General features: G+C 43.2%; 1 protein-coding gene across 1 annotated transcript in view; it reads left to right on the top strand.

Moving 5' to 3' along the window:
• The first annotated feature begins 7,557 nt into the window (after window positions 1–7,557).
• The window catches only part of LOC311237575 (uncharacterized protein), a 52,730-nt gene continuing 46,514 nt past the window's right edge, over window positions 7,558–13,773 (top strand). The window contains exon 1 of the mRNA XM_084325527.1: window positions 7,558–7,819. The gene's annotated coding sequence lies outside the window, so the exon portion shown is untranslated. The remainder of the gene's footprint in view (window positions 7,820–13,773) is intronic.

Consider the following 13,773-nt stretch of genomic DNA (forward strand, 5'->3'; position numbering starts at 1 on the left):
AATGTTAAGCTGTTTTTTTTTTATCATAAATCGATCAATACAGACCATATAAATTAATGTTTTAATTTTAACCCTCTTTTTCTCCTCCTGTTTTTCTGTGTTTTTCCTCCCAACCCAATTTAGTCGTTATGCCAATTCCCCCCTCCCCTACCTGGTTGTTGCCCGCATGTGCGCCCCACTGGTCGGTCTAGGGAGCCGTGAGGTCTATCACACTTCCTCCGATACATAGGAGACTGTTATGGTTTGACACCGACCCCAAACGCAAACGGCACAAAGAGAGTAGTTTCAGAGTTAGCCAAAATCTAGGGCTTGTTTATTTTACAGAGTAAACAGAAAGAACTTGGTGGAGAACAGAAACAAACTGGGAAACAAGCATGCAAGGAATGTTTGCTGCTCTGCAGCTTCTCCCGGGGGGGGGTTACGTTTGAGGAATCTGTCCGTGACGTCAGAGCCGCTCTGCAGAATCCTCCCAGCATGTACTCCGGGGTGGTGGCGGAACAGGGAGAGAGAGAGAGCGGGTTAGCTCAGTGAACAGTTGGAAACTGACAGGTGACAGGTGAAGTGACTTGTCCAAACAGATAAATCCAAGTGACAGAATCTTCGGTGTGAAACACACAGTGAGCAATGTCCAAACAATAAATCCAAGTGACAGAATCTTCGGTGTGAGACACACAGTGAGCAATGTCCAAACAATAATGAATCCAAGTGAATATCCAAAACAGGCAAAAAGGGTGAGAGACAGTCTGAACGAAAAACAGGATCTCTTCAGTGCTTTACACACACGAAAAATTATTGAGTCCAAAGACTGTCTTGCAAAAACTCACCAGAGCGCTGTGCGTGAAGCGAGCAGATCAAACAGGGCGAGCGCTTCGAAACGGGGAAACAGGTTCTCCAAACGGAATACTCCTCGAGAGTCCTGGGAGGCAAAGCACAGGGAAAAGCAGCGACGGAAGGAAACGGCAAATGCAGAGAATATATCAGAACGATCCAACAACACTAAATGGGGAATCAGGGTATATAAAGCAAAAGGGATGCTTAATGACAAGCTGTGACAGCTGCGGGATGAGATTGACCATTGCTCCAGAAGCGTGTGGTTGGGGGAGCACCAATCAAACGGCATCTACAGGAAGAAGCGTGTGGAGAGGAGAATGCAATTAATTAACCGAAAATCTTAAAGGAACAGAGCGAGTGGGTGAGCAGCGGACAAAAACCTCACAGTAGCCAGCAGCCTCTTTTCACCTGACAGCACGGACTCTCATTGGTGAAGTGTAACGCGTGGGAGGTCACACTACCTTCACCATTTCCCTCCCTCGCTGTGCAGGCGCCCTGACCGACCTGTAGGAGTCGCTGTTTACAACGACCAGAATACCACCCCACCGGCTTCCCTCCCGCTGACTCTGCCAATTGAGCCAGTATGTAGCCAAGAGTAAAGACCTTAACCCTGTCAAAACAGCAGTCAAAGTGTATATTTTCAGCACTACATTTGTTTACAGATGTTTTTAAGATTTACCGAAAATAAGAATTTATCGAAAAAGTGCTAATTATATCTCTCTTTTATCTGACTAAATCCAGATTTAACACTGCCATTGGAAAGCTTTTCCCTATCCATATATGTATGATTTGGCCATAATAAGGTCAAATTCAAGGTCACATTTTGTATGTATAATTCAAATGGATTATAATTTATTACTGTATCTACAAATCCTTCAGTTTAATCATCTTCCCTTTATTCAATTTCTTAGATTTGTACACTTGATCTCAAGAAGGTGCTGAATGAGCTCAGTGAGCGAAATCAGAAGAACCTCAATGTTTTCATGGTGTTATTCACCAGCAAAGATGCAAAAGAATATCATAATTTATATTCTCCTTCGTTTCATCACAATTTACTCAAGCCTAACAGACACAATATTTCGGACACTGGGAATACATACCCCCGGTCCCTAGATGTTCCTAGATACCAAGAACATGCGAATTGACCTTGTAGAAGTGGAGCAATCTTCCATTTACTTGGGCATGTACCTTTAGGTATTTCTGAAAATAGGGCTACAGCTTTAACAGGTTATTGTCGCACAAATCCGCTTCAAGGTCCTTGACCTGCATCTGGTGCAGCGAGGGGAACGGCTCCCTCCTACCTCCGGTCAATGGTCTCTAACTACATCTGGTGCAGCGAGGGGAACGGCTCCCTCCTACCTCCGGTCAATGGGCTCTAACTACACGCCCTCAAGAGGGGGTCATCAAAGAGAAACACACTTCTTCAATCAATATCTGAAATGAAAATAATTCAATTATAATAAAATTAAAATTACCTTCGTACTATCATGCACTTTGCTAGTAAATAATCTTCCTTGCCTATATTACTACCTACTATGCTAATATGTATATACTACTATGCACTCAAGACTGAGCACCCAGGTTCAACACTGTTTGTACCCTTCCTGCTGACCTGTTGTACACAACTTGTAAATCGCTTTGGATAAAAGTGTCAGTATATAATTGTATGTCTTGTATGTCATAAATTACTTGATGAATTGAAAATGGAGGACCCTTGTAAACAAGACGTAATACTTTTTCTGGTCTTAATCCTCTTAGCAGTTGTTAGTATTGAGCTGTACTGCATTGTTAGAGCTGGATGCAATCCTACCTGGAAGGGAGAGAACAGATGGTGGAGGTAAACGGTACACTACCCACCCCCTCCCAGTGAGCTGTGGTGTTCCACAAGGAAGCATACTAGGACCGTTACTGTTCCTATTTTATGCAAATGACATGTCGTCAGCTCGTGACTGCAACTTGTTCCTGTTCGCGGACGACTCAGCCCTGCTGGTCTCTGACAGGGACAAGTTACAGGTTGAAAAAGCCCTCAGCTCTGAACTAGGCAGAATCTGCACCTGGCTCGCTGATAACAAACTATCATTACACCTGGGTAAAACAGAGTCCATTCTCTTCGGATCAAATAACAAACTCAGCAAGACCGACGGCTTCTCAGTTACAGTGGGTGACAATATTGTCACAAGGAAAGATGAAATTACCTACCTATGTTCCAGAGGCAAATCTTTCCTGTGACAAAATGGCATCCAAGGTAATAAAAAAAGTCAACCAACGAACTAGATTCTTGTACCGGATCTCCTCTCTGGTGAACAAGAATACCCTGAAGACTCTAACAGGAGCACTCATTCAAGGGTACTACGACTATGCTTGCACCTCATGGTACCAAAGCACCTCAAAGGCGCTAAAAACAAAATTACAAACATCACAAAACAAACTGGTCAGACTTCTACTTGACCTTACCCCTAGAACCCACCTCACCCCTGCCCACTTTGACAACCTAGGATGGCTTAGAGTAGCAACTTGCAATGGGCCTGGTCTACAAGATACACTATACGACTAAGGTACCCATGTACATGTCAAAATACTTCCCAAAGGTCAGTGAATACCACGACCACAACACCAGAGGAACCTCAACAAATCATGTTAAACCCAGATTCGGCTCAAACAAGGGACTAAACACGTTTCACAATTATGCCACATCAATGTGGAACGCCCTACCCAAAGCTGTAAAGGAATGTGAATCCCTACCCACATTCAAAACCGCTCTTAAATAGCACCTACGGGAGGCTGCAATTCGAAACTGGCCACCGTAAATGTCCAAACCCCCAAACCCCCTCCTAATAGACAGTCTCCTCCCCACCGCATGTATATATTCTCTCCCCACCGTATGTATATTTTTCTCCCACCCACCCACCCCCTCCTAATGTACAGTCCCCTCCCCATCATATGTATATATTCTCTCCCCACCGTATGTATATTTCTCTCCCACCCACCCACCCCCTCCTATTGTACAGTCCCCTCCCCATCATATGTATATATTCTCTCCCCACCGTATGTATATTTCTCTCCCACCCACCCACCCCCTCCTAATGTACAGGATCTATGGGTAACAGTACTGTATATTTGCATATCGTGTATGTCACAAATGTAACAGTACTAAATACCTGTATGTCATGTATGTCCCTATGCCATGAATGTCATGTCATATATGTTGTGTATGTCATAAATGTCACTATGAATTGAAAATGGGCGAATGAATGAATGAATGAAAACTTTATTTAACAGATTGCAGAATGGGTACAATACAGTACGGCGCAATACACACAATTGTTAAGGGGATGCAGACCAGAGAAAGACGTTTGTCTAGTTTACATCAGGATCCCCCATTTTCAATTCATAGCGACATTTATGACATACACAACATATACACATATACACATATACACAACATATATGACATGACATTTATGGCATAGGCAGGGCCGCCTGGGAGAAATGCGAGGCCCTGTGCGAGATTTAACGCGAGGCCCCCCCCCCCCCCCCCCCAAAAGGTTAAAAAGAAAATATATATATATATATTTTTTTTTATACAGTCACAGGTGTTTACATTTTTATTTTGTTTCTATTTTATTTTATTTCATACATATATAGTTTTTGTTTTTTTATACAGTCACAGGTGTTTACATTTTTATTTTGTTTCTATTTTATTTTATTTCATACATATATAGTTTTTGTTTTTTTGTTTTGCATATATATATATATATATTTTTTTTTTTTCTTTTCTTTTCTTTTTTATGTTTAAAATAGTACACTCATTTGAGTAGTGGAAAAGGGGTAGGATTAAATAAGTGTATACTTCTTCCTACTCCTTTTCGAACATGCAGATTGAGTTGTTTTTTCTTTTTTGTTATTGTTTGTTGTATTCATTGCATGTTCGAAATAAAGACTTCAAATCAAATCAAAAAATCAAAACATATTCTTAAATTATAGCGCTGCCCGAGGCGGGGCATGATACAGTCAACATATAGCAAAAGAGAGAGCGAGAGAGAGCTCCCGTTCTACAGTCAATATACAGTGTACAGAGCGAGAGAGAGAGAGACACATTGGAAAGAAATTGAAATGCTATTTGGCCCTAAACAGAGAGTACACAGTGGCAGAATACCTGAGCACTGTGACTGAAGATCCTTGAGCACAGCCTAGCCATCGAGAAAGGCCGCCATAGGCAGACTGTGTGTGTTAGAAAGAGAGAGAGAGAGAGAGAGAGAGAACATGTGTGTTTGTCATGTGTGTGTGTGTTAGAGAGAGACTAGAGCATGTATGAGAGATTCAAAAGGACAAAGATCAACACTTAAATCCAAGAGAGAGAGAGAGAGAGAGAGAGAGAGAGAGAGACACACATTGGAAAGAAATTGAAATGCTATTTGGCCCTAAACAGAGAGTACACAGTGGCAGAATACCTGAGCACTGTGACTGAAGATCCTTGAGCACAGCCTAGCCATCGAGAAAGGCCGCCATAGGCAGACTGTGTGTGTTAGAAAGAGAGAGAGAGAGAGAGAGAGAGAACATGTGTGTTTGTCATGTGTGTGTGTGTTAGAGAGAGACTAAAGCATGTATGAGAGATCCAAAAGGACAAAGATCAACACTTAAATCCAACAAGAAGAGGGTCTATACCAGAGAAACCAAAGCAGCAAGGAGCCAATGGCCGACATCAGCTAAATAGGCTAGCCAGGTACTGTGACACCAGGCCACACACAGCTTTGGCCAACGGCCCAACGCTACCCAAGCTACACAAACGACCATTCACACACAGCACATGTCGTATCTCCAAATGTTGTGAAGTAGCATATGTTTTGCCTGGAAAAAAACATCGTTATTAACAAAACATTCGGGAGGGGAAGGAAGGAAGAGTGGGGTAATGTCATGACATTTTCATTAATCTTACCTGCACAAAAGGAACGCAGGGCGAAAGGCCGCAACACAGGTCTCCACGTTGACGAAAGGCCTCTCGCTGTCGGGACAAATAAGCTATGGCCAGAGCCTTGTCATTTACATTTACATTTACATTTAGTCATTTAGCTGACGCTTTTATCCAAAGCGACTTACAAGTTCTGTGCGACAAGACAGCAAGAAGGGTATAACTCTATCAGCTGAGTAACAATGTTCATCAAAGTGTTGCGTGTTACAGTGTAGGTTAGTTTATTAGGACAAGTGCATGACATTAAGGTTAGTCGGGGTTAGATTTTTTTTTTTTTTTTTTTTTTTTTTTTTATCATTTCAGATAATGGTTGAAGAAGTGTCATGGTGCAGGCCCGACTACATCTTCTGTCAAAGATGATGTCGTAGTCAGAGTGCCAGGGCCTGCTATTCTCAAGGCTAACTGATAGCATCAAACGAACGTTCCCAGCTGACGCTAAACAGCTAACTGGCTAACAGTTAGCTCAATCAGGCACCTGGCTGTATGTAGCCGCATAGCTTGCTTCTGCGTTCTGCAAGCTATGCGGCTACATACAGCCAGGTGCTCTCACCAGGCACACACCGTTAGCTACTAGTAGTACTATATTAGCTAGTCGACCAGTTTGGCTCCAGAGAGAGAGAAAGAGAGATAGGTCAGGTCCACGGCGGGAATATAATCATAGGTTGACTCACCATAACGCAGTATCAACGCGGCGCCAATGGTAAAGTTGGAAGGAGACTTTCTTGGCCCACGGTGTAATTTCTTCTTCTTCTTCTTCGAGTACTTTCCGGCAGACTGGACACCTTTCGGCGTATTGCTGCCTAACAGATTTATCTGCTCACAAGTTCTCTTCTCCTTCTTTTGAAAAGACATCCACTCGCCTCGCTCCTCTGAATAGCGCTGAATTAGATCATCCCTGTACCTCGTGTGTCCGAGAAGAGCCCGGAAACACTATCCTAAAATCTGTAGAGCAGCAAAGCCGCAGAAACCGGAACACTGCAGTCTGCAGAGCCGCAGAGGCAGGAACAAGTCAGACACATTCTACAAACGTGTCTAATGTGAAATATATAAGCATATAAGCAAAACTAGATTTTAGGTCTGTGATGAAAAAGGCCTCGCGGGAAGGGGGGCCTCGCAAAAAAAAAAAAAAAAAAAATGAAAAATATTGTTTTTTTATTTATTTTTTGCGAGGCCCCCCTTCCCGCGAGGCCCTGTGCGACCGCACTGCTCGCACACCCCCTGAGGCGGCCCTGGGCATAGGGACATACAGGTATTTAGTACTGTTACATTTGTGACATACACAACAGGGACCCTGATGTAAACAAGACAAACGTCTTTCTCTGGTCTGCATCCCCTTAACAATTGTGTGTATGGAGTCGTACTGTATTGTACCCATTCTGCAATCTGTTCAATAAAGTTTTCATTCATTCATTCATTCATTCAAGCAAGTATTCTCGAAGACACTCTGACGTCAACGAGACTGCCGCCATCTTGGTATTGGGGAAACAAACGGATTTCTACGATCAAATGTATGCGTTGAGCTCCGTTTTTATTACATGTTTTATCACACTCTTGTTCATTTCATAACCTTTTAATATAATTTGTTTTGAAAATATTGAGGCCAACATGGCATTTCACTATTTCGAAAGCCTTTCTGGTGATTATAAAAGTGCATGTTTCCCCCCAAGCTTCCAGTATGTTAAGAGTGAGCTGAGCGGCCCTCACAGCGCATGCGCGGGTCCAGATGCATTGTGGGATATATGCGCGGTCACCGGTCAGCGTGCAGCGGGACGGTAGAGCTTGCTTTGTCTGTAACTTTAGTCAATAACATTAAGAATGGAGAGCTGTTGTCAACCATGCAAACCCAAATAAATGCGCCGTCCTCGAGAGAAGTGTCTCCTGGTTTACTGTCACCACCTTCCAGAGGGAACGAGCCCGAAGTCCGGCTGCTTCTAACAAGTAGTTACACGACGGAGCTCCAGCTGCAGCAGCAGAACGCTGCTGGACTCTACTGCGTTCAGAACAACACAGGAGACACAGGTAGCTTCATGTCCACCTCTCCGTTTAGTTACAGTGAACTCTGCTGTTATTCATCTACTGACCGCACATCTGATCTGTTGGGCGTTTCTGCCACTTTTCCACCAGACTGGGCCTCGACCAGAGGTAGCTGGAGCAGCTAACAAGCTAAGCTAACAAGCCAAGCTGCTCAACTGAACATGTGACGTTAGGTCAGAAACTGGTGCGACTGTATAGAGAGACATGTGTTTATTCAGCTCCTTACTAATAATGACCCAACATCTCAACTGTGGAGCGTTTCAGCCACTTTTCCACCAGACTGGGCCTCGACCAGAGGTAGCTGGAGCAGCTAACAAGCTAAGCTAACAAGCTAAGCTGCTCAACTGAACACGTGACGATTGATTGATTGAAAACTTAACAGATTGCAGAATGGGTACAGACTACAGTACAGTACAGCTCAATACATACAATTGTTAAGGGGATGCAGACCAGAGAAAGACTTTCGTCTAGTTTACATCAGGGTCCCCCATTTTCAATTCATCATAACATATATGACATACACGACATACAGATAGACAGTACTGCTACATCTATACATTTATGACATACCAGATTTCCAAATACAGTACTGTTTGTGATACAAAGAGTCCAGAAAAGAGTATATATATTTGACGTAGAGGCGGCTACGTGGCGTAGTGGGCAAGGCGCTCGCCACGAAATGCTGGAGACGCTGGGCTCGTCAGTTCGAGCCCAGCGCTCCACATTTGCTTTCAGTTTAGCTGGTCGTCCGTACTAATACACATTGGCCGTATTAGGGGGTGGGAAACTGATGGGTGGGGATCGGGCGTTGTGGACAGCGACTCCCACAGGTCGGTTGGTGCGCCTGTGCAGTAGAATCAGTAAGTGTCGGGGGCAGCGTGAAAAGATGCAACTGCTGTTACCTCAAGTACCGGAGGGGACTTGTGCTATGTATGACTTAGTCCACATTGCAGCCGGCTTGTGGGAGGCAAGAAACAGCGTCCGTGACAGGGGAGGGTTGAATTGGATGATACGAAATTGGGATGGGAGAAAAATATAGAAAAATGGGAGAAAAAGTGGATCAAAAAAAAAAATATATATTTGACGTAGAAACTGTACATTGGAGGAGGTTGGGTAGGAGGGGGGGGGGGCTGTACATTGGGGGGGGTGGGTAGGAGCGGTGGGGGGTGGACACACACTGTACAACTGTACAAGCAAAACTGTACATTGGTATATTGACCATTTACTGTACATTGGAGGGGGTTGTGTTTAGAGTTGTACCAATACCAGTATCGGAAATGTCGCCGATACTGCCTAAAATGCTGGTATCGGTATCGGCGAGTATGGCGAAAGTCTAGCCTCCGATACCATATGACGTCATTTATCAACAACACTGCGGTCTGCTGAGTGAGCATTATAAAACAAACGTGTTTTTAATCGACCGTGAATTAAAGTGTCAATGCTGTTTGTCATTTTAACAGCAGATACTTTCTTAAATGCCATCGTCCCGAGAGAGGGGTGTTGACGGGGATCTCTGTGTTCGCTTGCTGGTGTTATTTAGCATTAGCTGAAGAGCTAACCGAAAACTAGTTTTAGCTTTAACATTACCTTGGCTAAAGTTGGGGCTATTGATAATCCAGCAATAATGGCTGCAGACCTGCAAGCAGGTCTGTACAGCAAGTTTGCACAGTCCAGTATTCCAAGGTAAATCACTTTTTCACCAGTAACGTTACATTGTTTGTATTTCCATCTAACGTTAGCTAACGCTAACCTAGCTCACGCTAATGTGGCTAACTGATCGACCTCTCGCACACAATTAATGACATTTTGCGGACAGCCATATCGGTGACAATGTTTAGCTTTTAGTGCCAAATGATAAGAGTCTGAGGCGGAGTCTCAAAAGAGAATGTTGAATATTTATTGTGCATTAAAAATCACAACAGAGCCTCTGCTACTAGCTGAAGTTACCGGAGCTTTCTGGAGTGCAACAACGTATAACGTCCGTGCGGAATCAATGTCCCAACAACCATTCCGTAGGTGATCTCATTGAGATAGTTGTCAATTAATGATACTAATACTAATCTATACAATCACCTGTTGTTGAATAAATACCATTACTTTATAGTAGGGCTGTCAGTTTATCGCATTAATTAGATTAATTAATTACACAGCAAATTATCGCGTTATGAAAATTAACTCAAAATTAATTACATTTTTTTTTTTTTAATAACTTTTTTTTTTTTTTATCTCATTCATTCCATAAGAACGTAGAATACACATTACAGACTTTTTTTATATGGTCCATTTGCATGTTCTTGGTATCTGATTCTAGGGACATCTATGGATCTCAGGGAATGTATTCCCAGTGTCAGAAATACTGTGTCTGTTACTAGGCTTGAGTAAATTGTAATGAACCAAATTTACTTTTGACTGTGAATAACAAGTTGAAGTTGAAGTTGAAACACAAGTTGACCAGACCTGAAAAATCTAAGCAAATTAATAGATGGAAGATGATTAAACAGAAGGTTTTGTAGATACAGTACTGAATTCTGCCATCCGGACACATGCAATTTGAAATATGATTATAGAATATAGAATATCAGGCATAAAATGGTTATGCGATTAAAATGCGATTAATTAATTACAAATCCTGTAATTAATTAGATTAATTTTTTTAATCGCCTGACAGCACTACTTTATAGTTATTATACTATATTACTAAAAAACAGTATATATAAAACAGTAGCTGTAAAAAAAAGTTTAATGATTTTATATATATATATATTTTTTTTTATGTATGCACTGGTATCGGATCAGTATCGGTATCGGCCGATACCCAAAGCTTAGGTATCGGAATCGGATCGGGAAGGAAAAAATGGTATCGGAACATCTCTAGTTGTGTTAGGACATTTACAGGGGCCAGTTTCGAATTGCAGTCTTTCGTAGGTTTTCTTTGAGTGGTTTTGAAAGTGGGTAGTGATTCACATTCCTTTACAGCTGTGGGTAGGGCGTTCCACATTGATGTGGCATAATTGCGAAACGTGTTTAGTCCCTTGTTTGAGCCGAATCTGGGTTTAACATGATTTGTGGAGCTCCCTCTGGTGTTATGATCGTGGTATTCATTGACATTTGGGAAGTATTTTGACATGTACATGGGTACCTTGGGCGTGTAGTGTATCTTGTAGAGCAGGCCCATTGCAAGTTGCTGTACTCTGTCGTCTACTCTAAGCCATCCTAGGTTGTCAAAGTGGGCAGGGGTGAGGTGGGTTCTAGGAGTAAGGTCAAGCAGTAGTCTGAGCAGTTTGTTTTGAGATGTTTGTAATTTTGTTTTTAGCGCCTTTTGAGGTGCTTTGGTACCATGAGGTGCAAGCATAGTCGTAGTACCCTTGAATGAGTGCTCCTGCCAGAGTCTTCAGGGTATTCTCCGGTACAAGAATTGAGTTCGTTGGTTGACTTTTTTTTTATTACATTGGATGCCATTTTGTCACAGGAAAGATTAGCCTCTAGGATGGAACCTAGGTAGGTAATTTCTTCTTTCCTTGTGACAATATTGTCACCCACTGTAACTGAGAAGCTGTCGGTCTTGCTGAGTTTGTTATTTGAACCGAAGAGAATGGATTCTGTTTTGCCCATGTGTAATGATAGTTTATCAGGTCAGACGTTAGGTCAGAAACTGGTGCGACTCTATGTATAGAGACATATGCGTTTATTCAGCTCCTTACTAATAATGACCGAACATCTCAACTGTGGCGCGTTTCAGCCACTGTTTCACTTTACTTGAGAGGCTATGCTGATGCTTCTAGGAGGAGGTTGGCCTCCAGTAAGGCCATCTGCACCTCCTGCTTTCATTCACTTGTTTCATCTCCTCCAGTAAGGCCATCTGCACCTCCTGCTTTCATTCACTTGTTTCATCTCCTCCAGTAAGGCCATCTGCACCTCCTGCTTTCATTCACTTGTTTCATCTCCTCCAGTAAGGCCATCTGCACCTCCTGCTTTCATTCACTTGTTTCATCTCCTCCAGTAAGGCCATCTGCACCTCCTGCTTTCATTCACTTGTTTCATCTCCTCCAGTAAGGCCATCTGCACCTCCTTTCATTCACTTGTTTCATCTCCTCCAGTAAGGCCATCTGCACCTAGAGATGGGAATCGAAAACCGGTTGGCCGATGCCTGGAACCGTGTGGCTCCCGTGACTTTCGATTCCCTTATCGCCGCCAGGTTTTTCCTACAGTTGCGCAATAACGTTAGCGTTAGCATGTAGCCATGGCAGACTCTATTTGATTCATTAAGGGCTCGAAATTACCTGGGTTTTGGTAATATGCTCCCGAAATCAGCAATTATGACGTCATCCCGATAAACCCGATAACGTTATTAATAGCTCCGATAATATATAATACATTTTTTGGTTAAAAGAAATCCGTTGTGGGTGGATTTGGATGAAGGGCGCTTGTTTTTATTATAGCCTCCTCCCGTTTTGCCAGTACTGTGGTCTGACAGCGTGTGGTTTAGGAACAGGGAGTTTTACACAAATCCAGCGCTCCCTTTCTTGGCTGTGACGTAGTCACGTTACATTCGGAGACAGACAGTCGATCTGCCAATTACGTCCCTCCGCTTGCACCCACCTCTTCTTCTTACCACCAATCAGAAGCTCTCGTTCGTTTATTTACCTCCGGATTGTCGGCCATTATTCTACTCGGAGCTATAACGTTAGCTGCTCCCCGCCAGCCACATTGACAAGTACCAGCGCTTATACATTACTGGCAAATGTCTTGTTGCACTTGTGGCAACGAGCGTTGTCAGCATCGACTTTAGTAAAATAGACCCAGACTTTTTTTGAGGAATTTAAACGTCGCAAACTAATCTTGTTGGCCGTTTTCTATCTCTCCTCCCTCGGTCTCTCTCTGCCTGCGCGAGCCGGCTGTGCTCTTACACACACACTCACACATACACACACACACACGCACACACGGGTGCTGTCGAGAGCAGAGCTGTCTGAGTGAGTGTGTGTGTGTGTGTGTGTGACTGAGTGTGTGTAAGCAGGGACCGAAACTAAAGCCCGCCGCCCGGCGCCCGCCAGGGGCGGTCTGTTTTTACCTTTGGCGCATGACACTTAGAGGGCTGCCCGCCGTGTGGCGTGTAGACGTGTAGTTCATAAGCAGGCCCCTAAAAATATTTGTATGCGAACGGTAAAAATCAATTACGCGCACGCTGTGCGAATACAGATTATAGCCTCTCTCGTCTTTTTTTTCCTCCGCTGCGAGATCGTTAAAAAACTACAAGTCCCACATTGCACTCAAGCCAACGGTCCAATCACAGTAGAGTGAAGTGACTGGTTTCATGGGAAATAAAGCAAATGACCAATCGGAAGCCCTCATTTTTCTTGTTTACTTCCTGAAACTCCGCGATCAGGGCTCTCGTTTTCCGAGACACCAACTTATTATAGTCTCTCTTACCAATAGCAATAGATTTTAGAACACCTAGATTTATCGATAGCAATAGTAATATAACGTTAATGCAACAAAACGCATGCCTTGCTTTGTTAATCATAACGTTGATGCAGTAGCGTATGTCGGTGTGTTGGCTGTAACGGACACGACAATAATAACATAACGTGTACACATTAAAATTGCGATAATCTATTCTAACATTTTCAAATCGATGCAGTTGAATTTCCCCCTTAGGATCGATGCATTGTTACACCCCTACACCAAAGTCACTGGCCCACTGTGTATCTGTGTGTATAATAACTTGGCTAGCGTTATCAACAGCAGAGGTGGGCAATGGGTCCAGCTGCAGCACCGGAGTGCAAGCGATGTGATGTAATTGGCAGACTCGACTGTCAATCAATGGTCTACCTGACACGCAAACTCAAACAATGTTTCTGTACTGGAGGTGTGATTGATTGATTGAAAACTTTATTAACAGATTGCAGAATGGGTACAATACAGTACAGCTCAATACA

The sequence above is a fragment of the Notolepis coatsorum genome, assembly GCF_963971535.1.
Source record: "Notolepis coatsorum genome assembly, chromosome: 11".
Classification (NCBI taxonomy): domain Eukaryota; kingdom Metazoa; phylum Chordata; class Actinopteri; order Aulopiformes; family Paralepididae; genus Notolepis; species Notolepis coatsorum.